A 13,835-nucleotide genomic window follows, 5' to 3' on the forward strand; every position below is an offset into this window, starting at 1 on the left:
AGATTTAGAAGTGTATCTGCCAACCGTGTTGTACAGAGTGAGGCAGTGTAACATATTGGTCCAAAACTGAAATTGGGACAGCGTATCTGTGTTAGCATGTGAAGTCGCTACCCAGTAGTGGATATAATAGTGAAAATTAAGAAAGTACAGCAACCTGGGCTGGAAGTGATAGTCAGAGTTGATATGTGATGTGTAGGGCCAAAGATGGAGGAGAGGAATGGTCGGTTGCATGAAAGAACACTTGCACAATTTTTCGTTTGAGTCTTCTTGCTGCTTCTCTCTGGAAATAAGAGCTTGAGATTGTGAAAGTGGTAGCACATTTGGAATATCTTGTATTAACTGGTACATAAAATGCTGAAATATGGCAGGGAATAATGAGATTCTGAAAGATAACTTACTATAATGTTGGATGGTGTATTGAGCACTAGGTAAGCTTGTGATACTGAGTCCAAGGGAATTTGATAATATGCTTCTGTGATGTCAGTTTTACTGAAAAGGTGCTGTGCTGTGGCCCAATTTTGGCAAAAGTTCATCTATGTTTGGTAGTGGATAAATTTCAGTCACTGACTTGAGCTGCAAATATAAAGAAACTTTGAAAAATACTAATAGCAAACTTCAATTAAAATAATAATCCTACATGAAGTGAAAGGATGTTATTGATTTGAGAGGACTCGGTAGCGCACCAATGCAAAATCATTTCTGTAATATAGTTATGAGCAAATATTTTATAATATTGAAGGAAATTCATGGAAATGTAGTAAAATTTTGTTACAGTGATGTTCTGGGGACTGAAGTAGTGTTTTTCAGAAGAAGTGCTTTGTTTTATGTATAAATTATGAAAATGATCAAGTAGTTTCGAATGTTAAATCATAGATTAGTCAGTAGTTATACAAGTAAAGCATTTTCAAAATTACAGTCCTAGTGCAGTAAAAAATATGCATAAATCAATTAAAACACGATATGCATTCAGTAGTGCTGTATATTATTAATAAAGTAAAGTAATCAGTGATAAGCTCACAAAAATTACTAAATTACAAAACAGAATGAGATTAAAAAAAAAAGAGAAAACTGAGGTACTAAGTTTTATTTGACTTTTTCAATGCATTAAAAATTTCATTGTGGTAGTGTTGGTTGAGAGGTCAATTTCCAGGGAAAAAAAATAAACAGAGAAAACTGAGGTACTAAGTTTTATTTGACTTTTTCAATGCATTAAAAATTTCGTTGTGGTAGTGTTAGTTGAGAGGTCAATTTCAAGAAAAAAATTTTTGAACGCTTCCTGAAGCCACTGCATGTAAGTCACTGTAGCCTGTAGGCCCACATATTCAGGCATTACTTTTCTGAAGTTACTGTTTATATATTTATGTGCAATGTGGAGTCGTTCATTGTTTCCAACTACCAGTAGGCTTGTGCAACCCTGAATTCTGTAATGTCCCTACGTAATGTAATATGATTGTAATATTCCGGCTAATATGATTGTAATATTGCGGCTGCGAGTACCATCGATGATGTGCTCCGGAATTTAATACGACAATGCTCTTTGCTCTGATGACAATGCTCTTTGGAGGAAAAAAAAAAGAGAGAGAGAGAGAGAACATTTATGTTTTTCTTGTAATTGTTAGAGATAAGTAAAGCCGATTGGACATTGTGTTTTTTTAGATAAGTTTGCATATAGAAGTAATGTGAAATGCAGAAGAGGTCAACATGTAATCACGATTATCAAGAATAAAAATTGAATTTGTGATAAAGGTAAATATCATTCACGGACTTTTATTTGATGTTGGATCTCCGGACCTTAAAAAACTGTTAGTTTGTTTAGCAATACAGTGCATAGTGATTTCTTCGCGAATTAACAGTACTGGGCGAATCCTTTACTATCACGGTTCAAACGACGTGCAATATTTCGCCGTTAGCTTGTATGTTCAAGACGTTCCCAAAGCGACCAGTTTGTTAGTCAGAAGATATCGTACTGCCACTGTTGTTCAACCTTATCATTGTCAAAGTGTTTCCAGGAAAGAAAATCATACGGCAACTGTGTATATTGTAGCTGCTAAGGGAGACGGCGTCTTTGTTGCGAGTTGTAGCTGTTTTCTCTGACTTTGCCTGGCGTTCTCTGAGAACTGAAGAAGCAGAAACCTCTGACCACCAACTCATCCTATACCTAACCCGTTCTCTCCTTACAGCAGCCACGAAGAAAAACACATTCATCTATAGTCAATTTTTTTCACAAATTGTTTGTATTAGACAGGTAAAAATTTTATAATGCATCTAGGTAAAAATTTAAAAAGAGTTTTTTTAATGCAATACCTGTCTTATCTTTGTCAAAGACAAAAAGTCAAAGAGCAGGCAAGTTAATTAATTAATAATATTTTATTTTTATGTAGAAGCAGTCTCATTTAAATTCCTACAGGGTTAGTGTTCTAATGTAGAAAGGTTTTTCCATATTTTACGTATTGTGTAACGCGTAAATGAGACAAGGACACTTATCTGGATCACCAGTTCCTACATGATTGAAGGTAACCGCCTGAAACCATATTGAGGATGACTAACAGAAATGATTCTGAAAGATATGTGGTCAAATTGAGGCAGGATTCAAATGGCTCAAATGGCTCTGAGCACTATGGGACTTAACTACTGAGGTCATCAGTCTGAGGCAGGATTCACTTCCACAATTTGACTTTCGTGACACTAATGTAATAGAGATTCGCATGTTGTATACTACAATATTTACAACTAAACAATGGGAACACCAGGATGGAATATCAACAATGTAGGGAAAGATAGATTGCTGCTTACCACAAAGATGGTATGTTAAGTTGTGGACTGGCTCAGTTGAAATACACTTAACACAAAACTTTTGGCCGCAGCCTTCATCAGGAAAGAAAGAAAAACCCGAATGAAAGGTGAGTTTCTTTTTCTGACGAAGACTGTGGCCGAAGGCTTTGTGTAAGTGTCTTTTAATTGTGCCTGTCTGTTCTTAATGTGTCATCTTCACGGTAAGTAGCAGTTTGTCCATTTCTACAGTGTTTCATAATATTGCATTGGTACTAAACAATTAAGATCATTTCTTTGTAATTTTTCTTTTGTTCTCATTAGTCTATAAATGAAGTAGTTAAATAAATCAGTTAATAACAGGGATGTACAAAACACTGTGTTGTTAACGACACTTGATTCGAGTAATTTTCATATAAAGATGTCATTTTTTTGGTTCCAATCACTGGAAACATGATTTTACAGTGGAATCTCAGTAGCACGAGTCTGATTACTCCATTTTCCTGCATAGTATTTAATTTTTTGGGAGTCCCAGTCACAATAGCATTAAAAACATGCATTTCTCCCTCCCAGCTTAGTGTGTTCAAATTTAGCGGTATTGGTAGTGTTTGGCTGTTGCAACTTTGGCCGCTGAGAGTTGTGAGAGCGGTGGGAGTAGGAAGTTCGCGACCGCATGGTGCAGAAATATGCAGGAAGCAGTGTTGCCAGCCAAATAAAAGCATACTCAGATTCTGCTATAATATAAAATATAACTTATTATATAGCCTACACAAATTACTGATGATGTACAGGCTAAGAAAAGAACTTAAACTACACTCCTGGAAATTGAAATAAGAACACCGTGAATTCATTGTCCCAGGAAGGGGAAACTTTATTGACACATTCCTGGGGTCAGATACAGAGCATGCACAATGTCGGCACTAGTACAGTGTATATCCACCTTTCGCAGCAATGCAGGCTGCTATTCTCCCATGGAGACAATCGTAGAGATGCTGGATGTAGTCCTGTGGAACGGCTTGCCATGCCATTTCCAACTGGCGCCTCAGTTGGACCAGCGTTCGTGCTGGACGTGCAGACCGCGTGAGACGACGCTTCATCCAGTCCCAAACATGCTCAATGGGGGACAGATCCGGAGATCTTGCTGGCCAGGGTAGTTGACTTACACCTTCTAGAGCACGTTGGGTGGCACGGGATACATGCGGACGTGCATTGTCCTGTTGGAACAGCAAGTTCCCTTGCCGGTCTAGGAATGGTAGAACGATGGGTTCGATGACGGTTTGGATGTACCGTGCACTATTCAGTGTCCCCTCGACGATCACCAGTGGTGTACGGCCAGTGTAGGAGATCGCTCCCCACACCATGATGCCGGGTGTTGGCCCTGTGTGCCTCGGTCGTATGCAGTCCTGATTGTGGCGCTCACCTGCACGGCGCCAAACACGCATACGACCATCATTGGCACCAAGGCAGAAGCGACTCTCATCGCTGAAGACGACACGTCTCCATTCGTCCCTCCATTCACGCCTGTCGCGACACCACTGGAGGCGGGCTGCACGATGTTGGGGCGTGAGCGGAAGACGGCCTAACGGTGTGCGGGACCGTAGCCCAGCTTCATGGAGACGGTTGCGAATGGTCCTCGCCGATACCACAGGAACAACAGTGTCCCTAATTTGCTGGGAGGTGGCGGTGCGGTCCCCTACGGCACTGCGTGTGATCATTGCTTGTACAGCCCTCTCGCAGTGTCCGGAGCAAGTATGGTGGGTCTGACACACCGGTGTCAATGTGTTCTTTTTTCCATTTCCATGAGTGTATAATAAAATATATTCAAATTTTCTAGCTAGCCATTTGATGATCAGCAGTGCCAAAGATGACAGTGACTGAAGATCGTGAATCATTCACAATGTCACTGTTAATACGATAACTGTAATTTGATGCAACAGATACTTTCCTTTTGATGTGGAATTTGAACTTGTGAAGGCATCAGGTATTCATTCACAAGAGGGCTTTGTTAGCTTTATGTGTGAAATATTTTAATGTTTCTTAAAATGGCGGTGAAATACACAAGCCTGCAAATATAGCAATAATTTGCTAACCTTGGGGTAGCTGTTGGTGTTTGTTAGAGAGCCGATATGTAAATTTTCCAAAGCAGTACTCGATGAAATATTTTTTGTACTTCAAACTGGAAATTTACAGAGGTTTTACTTTCAGGCAAAAGAAGTTAAATTACAATACATTTTTTATAATTTCACAATTCTGCACTACACCACAAAGATAAAAAAAATCCTCTTGTGGGTAGCAGAATTCCACAACAGTTGGCAACACCGGCAGGGAGACAGTACTATTCTGTGCTGGCAACTTTGTAAGTAATACAGATAGTTTGCTATGTTATGGAAAGGATATATCACTGTGCACTACATAGTGGACAGTTGAGTCAACATCTCCTCCACCATGTGGTGAGCAGCAATCTATGCTTTTCATAATATTTTCATTATTCCATCCTGGATTTTCCATTGTTAGATCATTTGGTCTGGTAAAAATGACACGTAGAGAAGTGGTTCATTTAGTTTGGCGATAGCGCTGATGATTTCAGACTTCTATAGTGGTGAGACAAGGCGAATAGCGTATAATTATCACTGGTCTCCTTTGTTCGTGTTTAGCATTTGACTTTCAGTCCATGATTTCTTTGCATTCTTTTTAGCCTGAATTTTTTGTGTTAAATAGTGTACCGGTTCATCATCAATAAAAAGAATGAGACAGTTTACAAATAAAGAAAAGTGGGAGATTATTCAGGAAGTGGAAAAAAATTCACACATGAATGTGTTGATATTACATGAGAACTGAACATTCCTCCATCAAAATCAAATACAGTCGTGAGCAAACAAAACATAAATGAGGCAGCATGTTTGGAAACACACAACAGTGCATGATGGTCAGCATCGAGAAATGGAAAACATGCAACTAAAGTGGATAAAACAAGCTTGTGCTTCAAACATTCTAATTGACAGTACAATGATTGGTGCTAAAGGCAGTATATTTGACACAAAAGATGGGACTCGCAGATTTCAAAGTGTCCAACTACTGGATCGAAAGGTTCAATAGCTGAAATAATTGAGAGTATAAATGTGTTCGAACTGATGTTGGAATTGTAAACATTGCCACTGTTCAGTCAAGGAAAATAGTCTTCCCTTAATCATAGAAAAATATGGTACAATGATGTTTTCAATGCAGATTAAGTGGGTGTATATTTTTGTAACGATCACATAAAGTCACACAGGAAGAATGTGAACATATTTCAAATCAGTGGGAGTACTGCACAAATGCTCTAATGGTCAGTAAATAAGATGACACCAGCTAATACACCAATGACTTTATTTGATGTATTTTGATTAAAACCCATCATCAGAGTGCTTGCAAACACTAAATAATACAGCAAATAACTGAAAATGTATCATACAAAGAATAGAAAAGAGTACGAACTACAAGTATTGTCAAAATTAAACAAGTGAAATACACTCTACGAATGACTCGGTGATCAGATACATAAAGACGGATTGTAACAAACAAAGCTGTCGTCATAGACTGACTGACTACCTACAATAGTCAGGAAGACAATTTAAGCCACCAGAGGGTGGTGGTGATGACAGAAGTTGCAACATGTACTGACAAAAGCAGATTTTTTTTATTTTTCGTAAGAAATGTGTTGTATAAAAGTAAAAATTTGCAAAAGTTTACAAGGTGTGAATAAGAAAATGAAAGTATACAGGGTGTGATCAAAAAGTAATGTGAATTTTTGTTTTTCTGAACACATTGACTGCCACATGAGTTAAATATGACTCACAGGAAGAGTTCTCTTCGGGCCACGTGATGTGAATACAACTCAGACATTTTTCCATTTAAAGTTGGACTTTTCTTCTTTTTATTATTTATTTATTATTTAGTTTGACATTACTTACACAGTAGATTGCAAATCACATACACTTTTATTCACATTCTTCAACTCTAGTTGCAACAACAAAAAAACTGAAAAATTTGGGTCATTCCACTTTGTTTCTCTAAAACCTGTATGCACTGTGCTTTATGAAAAAAACATTCTCTGCAAAAATATGAGTCACAAGTCTTACATTTCCATTCAGTTTGTTTGCATTTCTTGACAGCTTGCTCTCTTCCAAATTCATTCTTCATTTTTTTGTAGCACACTGTACACCTATGCCTGGCTACTCCCATGAACAAGTTACATGTACAAATTAGTTTGTTGAGTCACATATTCTAAAATTTCACCAGTTACAAAATATTTGAAGAAATCGTATGGTGTCTTGCCTTTGAGAGTTAGTGCAACAGAAGCATTTACAGCAGAACTGGAATGAATAAATGTAAAGTTTTTCATATTTTTTTATGTAACTGGCCCCCAGACAATCTCATTAGAATTTGTTCTAAGTGTGTCATCTTCAGAACTTTCTGATATTACACTTACTTCAATTGAACCTGAATCAACTGCAGTAGTTATGGCACTAACACGGTTAGAGGTGCTTTGTTGCCTGGTTTTTACAGCTGTGAAGTCTAGTTTTTTGACTGAATGTGGACATAAAGCTCTTCTTCCTATCTTCACTGATGTGATTTCACCATCAGAACTTCCGGTTTCATTTCTGGTCTCCTGTGGTAAAAATTCGTGTGAGCTATCACCAAATAAAGACACAGAATCTCCATCACTTATGTCCATAACTATATCTAAAAGCTGCTGTACATGCCTTTGTTCATCTTCATAACTTTTACGAGACATTTTATTCTGCCACAGTATCACTTTGTTATGGAGAAAACAACATTGAATAAAGCCTGTAGCAACAATGCAGGAAAGCAATAATGGAACTGTACACAAATAATGCTGTGGAATGAAAAACTGACAGGAGTACAAACATAAAATTATTAGTGACATAGCAAATGACACACCTGGTACCTTTACTCTGGGGCCGTGTAAATCATATGTAACTCACACAAAAAAGTTTTAAAAAAGGTACTAAAATGCCATATTTTCGCTTTATTTGTATGTAACAAGTTTAATTGGAGCAAACTAAAGCAGGATATTGAAAAAAAAAAGTAAATAGCCCCAAGGGGTCGGTAACCCAACTCTACCGTGGCAGTCAATGTGTTAAAGAATCTTTATTTAGTTATCAACATTAACTTTGCCTGCTTCCCGTCAGATGTACACCACGGTGACAAGAAGCATGAGATACTGTGATGAAGCAAGCTGGGATCTTTTTACTTGCTCTCTTGTTTTGCCATCTGACTCCTTAAATCCATTTTTTTAAATTTTTGACTAATTACCATTAACATACATAAGTATAAACTGCATTTACATAAAAGAGAAAGGTTGGATCTCAGTTTTAAAGAATATAACACCATATCTAGTATTGTGCTGAGTTTTGTGTAAGTCATCAATTTCCTAATTTATTTAGACTATTCCTAGTTAATATTTTTGTTCTAGGACGAAATCAGTAATTGTTTTGTAGCTTAAATTCTATTGTTGATTTATAAAGAAATATAAATTCTGTACTAATTATAAACATTTGGAAGACAAAACACTAGAATTCTTTAAGTATTTATTTGGCTCTATTCGAAGACATGTTAGCAAAGCCAGTCCTTAATTAATTCCAAAGTAATTGCCAGTTTCGTCAAAAGTATTGTTTGTGTAACTATATCTGTTAAGTTTATGATTTAAACAAATAATATGGCTTAACTCTTGTAGTAGAAGAAACTTAAAAAGATGGAATTTTTCTATATGTTCAGTTAATAACTCATATGTTTTAATTGTAATTTCTGTAACTTAACCTCGAACAATGTATAGTTTCAGTGCCTGTTATTGTGATGGTATATAAAGGCCTGATTTTTGGTCCTGAGACAGTCAGTCCACGGCCGTTTCAGACAACAGACGAGAAATCCTTGCTAGTTAGGTCAACAACATTGCATCAGCCTAACTGTGAAATAAGTGCAACACAAACAGGCCTTGTGTTGAAACAATGACAGTGTCTGTGCAATATGTAACATATTATGTTGCAAGAACTGTGAACGGTGTTGTTAGGTTTTTACTGCTCGTAGATGTTGAACGTCTACATTTGATCATGCTTGTAGCAGTATGCTGTTGTTTGCCTGCAACCTATTAATGAGGCTTATCAAAATTTACCCATAGTTAACTGGCCATATTAACTGTGTGTATTGGGGGATTGTGAACAGTGAAAGTAATGAACTGAGAAACGCAAATGTGCAACTGTCAGCTACGTAATTTAAAGTAGTCAGTGTTGAATTTCCACCCCAATGTTTTTGAGCCAGTATAGCAATGCAGTACGTCGACACCAAGGACAATCAGCGGAGAAGTAAAGCTGGCGAACGTCACAATATCTCTCGATTATGTCCCATAAATGATAATGGAATTCATGTCAGGCAATTTGTGTGACCAAATCATTTGCTCAAATTGTCCAGAATGTTCTTCAAACCAATAGCAATCAATTGTGGCCTGATGGCGATATTGTTGTTTCGGAACATAAAGTCCAAGAATGACCGCAAATGGTTTCCACATAGCCAAACAACCATTTTGAGTCAATTATCGGTTCAGTTGGACCAGAGGACCCAATCCATTCCAAGTAAACACAGCCAACACCATTATGGAGCCACCACCAGCTTCCACAGTGCCTTGTTGTCAACTGGGGTGCATGGCTTCAGGGGGTTTGCACCACACTCAAACTCTATCAGCTCTTACCAACAGAGATCGGTATTAATCTGACCAGCCCATGGTTTTCAGTCATCCATAGTACAACTGTCGCAGTAATAAAACCAGGAGAGGTGGTGCAGGCTATGTCGTGCTGTTACCAAAGGCACTTGTGTTGTTTGTCTACTGCCATAGGCCATTAACGCCAACTTTTTCCGCTCTCCTAATGGACACATTCATCATATATTCCACATTGATTTCTGCAGTGATTTCACAAAGTATTGCTTATCTATTACCACTGACAACTCGAAGCAAATGCTTCTGCTCTCGGTCATTAAGTAAAGGACATCTGCCACTATGTTGTATGTGGTTAGAGGTAATGCTTGAAATTTGGTATTCTTGGCACACTCTTGATGCTGTGGATGTCAAAATACTGAATTCCTTAACGATTTCCAAAATAGAACTCCCCATGTGTCTAGTCCCAACTACCACTCTGCATTCAAAGTCTTAATTCCCATCGTGTAGCTATAATCACATCAAAAACCCTTTTATGAGTCATCTGAGTACAAATGATAGCTCTGCCAACGCACTGCCCTTATATACTTTGTATATGTGCTGCCACTACCAGCTACATATGTGCATATCGCGAACCCATGACTTGATGACTTAGTGTAATACACTTGCCCATCACTTTTATCAATCTTGCAAGCAGTTCTGGAACTCACTTTTGGTTATGGTGTTCTACTCCATCAATTATTTTTATTTCATCAGTGATGGGAAAACGACATCCTTTCATGGTTCTATTCAGCCTCAGGAATAGAAAGAAGCCACATAGGGACGAATATGGTGACTGAGCCAAAAAATGACGAACAATCGTGGAGAGCGGGAGCTTTATAGTGATGCAATGTCCGCAAATGGTTTTGACACAATTCTGGTAGTTTCTTTCGAATTGCTTCACACAAACAGCGCATAACTTCCAGGTAGTATTCCTTATTAACTGTACAATCATAAGGCAAGAACTGATCATGCATTATCCCATTGTAATCGATAAAACAGTGACAAGAACCTTCACATTTGATCGAAATTGCCAATTTTTTTTCCTTTTTTTTTTTCGCTCTTCAGACAGTTTAAATTGGGACAACTGGGCCTTGGTTTCGACACCATAATCTTCTTTAGAAGCTCTGGATCATTGCCAACATCATTCAGCAATTCCTGAGTGATGTCTATACCATGTCATTTTTGGCCAAAATCCAACAAGTTCAGAAACTTTGCCGCTACCCGTTTCATGCCCAAAACGTTTGAAAAAATCAGAGAATATGCTGACATCATCAGTAACCTCTCAGCTAGTGATTCGGCAATTTTCAGAACTGTTTTCTTTACTTCTTTCACAGTGTCGTCTGTAATTGATGTACTAGGGCGTCCAGTACGGTCGATGTCTTCAACATCTCGTCAACGCTCTTTGAAACGTTTATATCACTTGTAAGCTCTTGCTCATAATAGATTCGCCAAAAACCAAGTCAACATTTCCAATGCAGTGCTTGCAGTTTATTCCATTTTTCAAGCAAAATTTAAAACAAATTCTTTTGTTCCCTCTTTTTCTAAAGTAAAAGGTCGCTAAGCACTCTAAAAATATATCAATAATTAATTAAGTATTCAAAACAGCTGAAGAAGCAAACACACATAAGGAACGTGTACCAACAAGATTAAAAGAAGTTTGGGAATTGGAGGTATAAAGCCTATGATATTAAAAAATTCTTGTTACTCTTTGATCACATGTACAAAAAATACCATCATCGAAAAAGACATACATATAAACTGACAGATAGAAATAAAATTCCACAACATTTACATAAATTCAAGGCTTCATACAAAATTACATAAAAAATGTGAAGGAAAACAACTCAAAAAACTACAATAAAATACAAATAATAATAAAAGCAATTATAAGATAGGGCAAGGACTCAAACCATCGCAAAATTAGGTGCGGGATATTGTGCAAGTAAAACTCGTTATAAAATACACGATGTAACAATAAAATTCGAAGGAACACAGTGGAAAATAGGGGATATTATATAATTTCTAAAAGAATTAGGCTAAGCCGGTAACAACAACCTATTCGGCACATGAGCGTTAATTATAATATTAGATGTCAAGGATGTCAGGAACTGGACCCTTAAAAATATATGTATAACAAAAGCGATAAGTTCGGGAAACAGTTGCATGTAGGGAGAGACATAAAGCATGGGATAATACATGCAGGAATGCTTTAAATTACAGGCCCAGTGTTTCATGGAATATCTTAAAGAACCACTTGTGTCTAGAAGACAGCTGTTCATTAAAAATATTTTTTTTTTTTTAATTTCACACAGGCTTTGAACCAGTTCCATCGTAAAATTTGTTTCACCGTTGAATTGTAGAATAATCAGCATCTCAGTTTTCTAGATCTTATGCTAACAAAAGTGTGCCTCACTTACATTAGATATTATTATTATTCCTTTTTGTGTGCCATTCACTATGGGAATCAAGGTGAACAACATGACAATATTTAATGAGTACAAGCCACCCTCCAGCTCTTGGTCTCCATCCATGCTCCCTGTGACACTCCACCCCTCTGTCTACATAGGAGACTTCAACTCTCATCACTTCAAGTGGGGATATAATAAGAACAACAGTGATGGCGTCTGTCTGGCAGACTGGGCTGAAACCAACAACTACCACCTTCTGTACGATGCCAAAGATAAGCCCACTTTCAACTTGAGTGCATGGAAGACCAAAACTACTCCCGACTAATGTCTCATGTCCAGCACAAATACAGGAGCAGCAATGCCAGCATCACGGACAGTATTAAACTGCCTGCCTAGAAGCCAACAATGCCCAGTCTTAATCAAAATAAGCCTACAGCTACAAATTGTAACCAGCCCTCCCATCCCACGTTGGAATCAGAAAATCCAACTGGGAAGCATATCGAGAAAGCGTGGAGAAAACGATAATGAGAATACCACCTACTGCTGCAAACTATGCACGCTTCTGTAAGTTACTCGTCCATGCAGCCCATAAAAATATCCCCCAAGGAGCCAGAAAATACCACATCCCATGCTGGTCTGAAGAATGCAGCAGCCTACTGGAAGAATTTAACAGAACAGAAGATGAGGGCACTGCTCAGGCTCTTGCCGACCTACTGGACGAGGAACGAAAACAAAGATAGCACAAGCTGATGGAACAAATAGACTTCACACGTTCAAACCGTAAAAGCTGGAGTCTCATGTGAAAGCTGGGAGGAGCCAACCACAGGAAGTCAGCAGAGGCCTGTATCCACCCAAACAAAATCAGCAAGAAACTCGGGGATAAAGCCAAGATAACAGTGACTCCTGAGCAAAGAAAAAACATAAAAGCTCAGGTGGCTGTAGCACTGCAGGAATGTGAAGGAAAAGCAGACACGTTCACGGCAGCAGACCAAGAAGAAGAGGTGAAGATGGCACTCAAACACACACGGACAGGGAAGGCAGCTGGACAAGACAACATCCTCCCCGAATTTTTGAAAAATCTTGGACCAAAAGTGCTGAAATGGCTATGCAAACTATTCACGAGAATAATGGAAACCTGTGAAATCCCCAGAGAATGTAAAACAGCCAAAATCATTGACATACTTAAACCAGAGAAGAGTGGAACTGATGCAGGGAACTTCAGACCAATCTCATTACTGTGCATAACCTACAAACTGTTTGAAAGGATACTGTTGGAAAGACTTAAACCAGTACTGGAGGAACAACTACCGGTGGAGCAAGCAGGTTTTAGACAAGGAAGAAGCTGCTGCGACCAGGTGCTGGCACTTACCACACACATTGAACGAGGCTTTCAGGAAAAGAAGAAAACGGATAGTCCTCATTGACTTGACATCAGCGTACGGCACTGTATGGCTAAATGGTCTCATGTTAAAACTGGCAAAGATAATCAAATGCAAAACAACGTTGAAGCTCATGAACAACAAGCTGAGTGAAAGGAAGTTCAGGGTCAAATTAAATGGTGAAACAGCAAGTGCCAAACTCTAAAAAATGGTCTTCCGCAAGGATCAGTCTTAACTCCCTGGCTCTTCAACATCTATATAGCAGATTTGCCTGATCTGCACTCACGTAAATTTGCCTATGCAGATGATTTAGCTATTAAAGTACAAAGTAACTCGTTTGAAAACCTGGAATCAACACTAAATGAAGATCTAGCTACACTGAAAAATATTATGACACATGGAATCTAAAAATCAATGTGACAAAAACAGTAAGCACAGTCATGCATCTAAACAACAAGGAAGCGAGAAGGGAACTGCACCTGGTCATAAATGCTAAAGCTGTCAGCCACGAGAATTTCCCAATATATC

The sequence above is a fragment of the Schistocerca nitens genome, chromosome 2 (assembly GCF_023898315.1).
Source record: "Schistocerca nitens isolate TAMUIC-IGC-003100 chromosome 2, iqSchNite1.1, whole genome shotgun sequence".
In the NCBI taxonomy this organism is placed as follows: Eukaryota; Metazoa; Arthropoda; class Insecta; order Orthoptera; family Acrididae; genus Schistocerca; species Schistocerca nitens.